We start from the raw sequence: 3,807 nt of genomic DNA on the forward strand, positions 1-3,807 counted from the left end.
TATTTATCTATTTATTTATCTATTTATTTATTATATCTTTCTCCGTTTTCTTCCTCTGTTTAGACGAACTTTCCTACCTTTTCGGACAAAACCTTTTGTAACCTTCGTCCTGTCTTTGTCCTTATATGTTTTTAATTGATATTAGCCCTTGTGGCCAATAAAACGAATTAATTATTATTATTATTATTATTATTATTATTATTATTATTATTATTATTATTATTATTATTATTATTATTATTATCTCTTTATTGGAATATACTTTTATTCTGTCCTTAATTGAAAATGAAGCTTCTATTATTTTCAGTTATTGTGTTTGATATCATTTGTCTGTTGATGATATTTTATCATGAATTTTTTTTTCTCCGTTCTAGCTTCTTTCCAGAGCCGCGCAATGTTGACAAGAAATTGATATCCCGTTCAATAGACCATCCTCGGTTTGTATATACATTTGATATTTTTTTGCTAAAAATATATTAGTATGTCTCAGATATTTTTATATTTTCGTAGAGGTTTTGCTGGTAAAGTTTTAATGAAATGTAAATCAGTTAATGATAAATATCTAATATTTTGCAACAGCATACTTTATATTCTGCATCTGTTTATTTCATATTTTATGTGAAACCGCGTGGGTTAGTGATTAGAGTATTTTGCTAACGGTCGTAAGTTCATGAATTCGAATCCTGGCGACGCGTTGTGTCGTTGAGCAAAGCACTTTATTTCACGTTGCTCCAGTCGACTCAACTGGCAAAAATGAATTGCACCTGTAATTCAAATGGCCAGCCTTGCCTTATTTTATGTTGTATCTCCTTGAAAACTACGATAAGGACACGTGTGCTTGTGGAGCGCTCAGACGCTTGCACATTGATTTCAGGAGCAGCCTGTTCTGTTGATCGGGCCAACTGAAACCCTCACTGTCGTCACCGACGGAGTGCTATAATTTAATATTTTGTGACTATCCTTAAAAAAAAAAAACTTTCCTACGTTTGTCATATTTCCTGGATTGCGCTTCCAAATAGTCGGCTGCTGTTCTGAGAATTTAGTTCAAGAAGTCAACAAGAGACAACGATTTCATAATTTCTAGAGTATAGGTAATTACAATGTGCAAAACGCTTCGCTCTATAACTAAAAAAAAAAGAAAAGCATTTCAAGCAAGCTATGTGATTTGTTTCCAGCAGTAATTAGCTACAATTCTCTAAAGACTGAATATTTTTACTAAATTTATATTTGATTCGAGATGCGACTAATTAGTTAAATGAAACCTAATTACATATCGTCTATTGTCCATCATATAATTTTGCAAAGCTACAATCGTATATAGAATTCATAATTCGGTCAGTGCATCTTTAACAAATTACAATAACCATTTATTCTCTATCGTAGATATTGATTAAGCGATATTGTCTTTTGTGATTAAAACGAAAACCGAAACAATTTTACATTAGCATCGATTAAATATAGGACCCTCTTTCCACTCTTTCCATATACTGGAGTATAATCAAAAGAATTTGCCGTAACAATTGATGTGACGATTAATAAAGATTTATTCATGTCTCTCTTGCTCTCGATCTGTTTCTTTCCGTTTGTATTTCTCTATCCATATGTGCGCTGTATACATATATAAATTTCTATACGTACATACATATATATATTTATATATATAGTCAATTCAAATAAACAAACAATTCAAATACACGGATAAAAAACGAAAAAAAGAAGAAAACCAACGAATGTGACGACGTGCGCAAGACGTGTATTAGTTTGACACTCAGTGAAAGGAGAGAGTAACGTTTCCAGCATAGCTCTTCGTCGGAAAGGAGACAGGGAAAAGTCTAAAGAGGAGAAGAAATCGCCAATGAGCCACGTGTAGTCACACTGCTGAAGTACACACACACACACACGCACACATGTATGTATAGTCACAGTATATAGTAGAAACAATAAAAAATCATGTTAATTTGAGTTTCCGATATACTCCAGTGAAAATTCGTATTGAATTAAATCAAATCTCAACTTCTTAAAATCAGCAGGCATACTACGACCCAATCTCACCAATTTTACGTATGAAGAAAGTGGATCTACTTCAGCATTCAACAAACCTCCGGTACCCCGCAAAAATTATATCGGAATTATATCGGGTATACATCCACTGTTTGCTAAATGCCAAGACTAGTATTCGTCTGCCTTCCTATAGCTAAGACGTAATCGCTTTCTCATAAGCATACAAACTATTAGTTAATAAGAAGAATAGTATTACATCTACTTCTAACATATGAAAAATAATTTCGCATAAACTTATACTATTATATCCATGAGAAAAGGTATGTCCAGTAGATGGATCCTGTAAAACAAAGGCGATTATATTTAATGCAGAAATTACAGCAGACTAACTCTGTTATATTGGCATAATAGAAGGATAATTCAAAAAAAGATATAGCTGTGTCACACTTTAACATTCAAAAACTTGAGTAAGGTGCTGCACAGTGAGGCACTAAAGTAGTGTCACAATTATAATGTAACGTTGTGGTCTACAATATCAACGAGAGGATCGAGATGAGACGCAAACCTTATGTAAATAGTAACCAAGTTTGTAGGTCCTCTTCCCAACTACCTAGAACTAAGGCTAATTCAAATGCTAAGAGCGAGACATAGCCAACATCTGCCCACAATTCAATAAGTGCATGCTGAGATTTTGGTGGCCATCAACATGACAGCGGGATAGCATTCGGTACTAGGCTGAATCGCAGTACAGTAGAGAATTAGGCATTGTTATTCTAATGTTCCATTTCTCTTTCATTTTACTAATTGCAGCATTATATTTTAAATCAAAATGCCATGTTTTCAATTCTCTGGGTTTTTTCCTGTCACACATCATTTCAATTCACAAATTTCCTTGTTTATTGACCATAACAGTAATTCTCTTTTTCGATTTATTACCCAGTAATCAATAATTTTTATTATTATACTCTCAGTAAATTTTTTACCAATAATTTTATTCAAATTTATTTTGTATCCATCATTTTTTATCAACTTTTATTTTTCATCACTATTATTAAAAAAAAACAGTTACGTTCGTACTTATTAGATTTTGTAATTACTTTCACACCACTCCTCTATTTTAACTTTAATGATGTGTTTATAGCTAATCTTGTTTGGTACTCGCTGTCAAATTATTTCCTTTAAAAGCTGCTATGCAATTTAGACAAATTTTTGTATACTTTGTATATTTCGAATATATTTGTATATATACGAACGGTTTTCTCTATATAGAGTGAAGACTGGGTCGAAATATATCTGGCAGTTTCAAACTATTGATAGTGTAAATTGAATGCAATTAATACGTATCGAACAGTTATAATCTGTGATGTAATAGCCTTATTTATTTGTGTTTATGAGTGGTACGTGTGGACGCTTGGGTTTGATTACACGTATTTGTATGTAGGTGAATTTATATACATATCTAGTTAAAATTTTATATATACATTTAGTTCAAATTATTTACATTTGACGGATATTCGTCCTCATCTTGTTTGTTGTTAACACAACGTTTCGGCTGATATAGCCTCCAGCCTTCGTCAGGTGTCTTGGGGAAATTTCGAACCTGGGTTCTCATTCCTATCGATGTTACTATTATTATTATTATATTATTTTTATTATTATTATTACAATTATTAATCAGGTCGCTGCCGTGAATCGAACTCGGAACCTTGGGGTTAGTAGCCCGCACTCTTAACTGCTACGCCATATGCCCGTGGGAAATTATGGGGTGAATTTTAAGGCTTATAAATCTATTATTTTTCTATCCTT

The 3,807-nt window shown here is 32.4% G+C and overlaps 1 protein-coding gene across 8 annotated transcripts in view; it reads left to right on the plus strand.

Annotated features, from left to right (window-relative positions):
* LOC106875208 (dual specificity calcium/calmodulin-dependent 3',5'-cyclic nucleotide phosphodiesterase 1A) overlaps positions 1–3,807 on the plus strand; it is a 1,568,460-nt gene that overhangs the window by 530,823 nt on the left and 1,033,830 nt on the right. For all 8 annotated transcript variants that reach the window (XM_052973317.1, XM_052973316.1, XM_052973336.1 and 5 more), the window contains one exon: positions 375–437. The gene's annotated coding sequence lies outside the window, so the exon portion shown is untranslated. The remainder of the gene's footprint in view (positions 1–374; positions 438–3,807) is intronic.

The sequence above is a fragment of the Octopus bimaculoides genome, chromosome 1, assembly GCF_001194135.2.
Source record: "Octopus bimaculoides isolate UCB-OBI-ISO-001 chromosome 1, ASM119413v2, whole genome shotgun sequence".
NCBI lineage: Eukaryota > Metazoa > Mollusca > Cephalopoda > Octopoda > Octopodidae > Octopus > Octopus bimaculoides.